The following is a 325-nucleotide window of genomic DNA, read 5'->3' as shown; positions in this document are numbered from 1 at the left end:
GACGAAGCGGAGTCCAGCCCGGAGTCGTCACATGTCCTTCCAGACGCTCCTTCATCGAAATCACCGGCCGTGCCGTTCTCAAGCCCGCGCCTCTGCTTACTCTAACCCTCCGCCCGTTCCTCACTTTATCCCCCGGCCTCTGCTCACTCTAGGCCACCGTGTGTGACGCTGTGTTTCGTTGTGAAAGCGAAACTACTTTGTTTGGCCTTCCAAAAATGTTTTTTTACTCTACACTGTAGAGTACTCTACGCTACGCTACTCTACACTGCTCAAAACTTGCGTTTGAATCGTCAGTGGCAAATTCTTTAAATATAAAAAACGTACT

Source organism: Sinocyclocheilus anshuiensis, unplaced genomic scaffold (genome assembly GCF_001515605.1).
Source record: "Sinocyclocheilus anshuiensis isolate Anshui unplaced genomic scaffold, SAMN03320099.WGS_v1.1 scaffold831, whole genome shotgun sequence".
Classification (NCBI taxonomy): Eukaryota; Metazoa; Chordata; class Actinopteri; order Cypriniformes; family Cyprinidae; genus Sinocyclocheilus; species Sinocyclocheilus anshuiensis.
Note: the sequence above shows the minus strand (reverse complement) of the source record.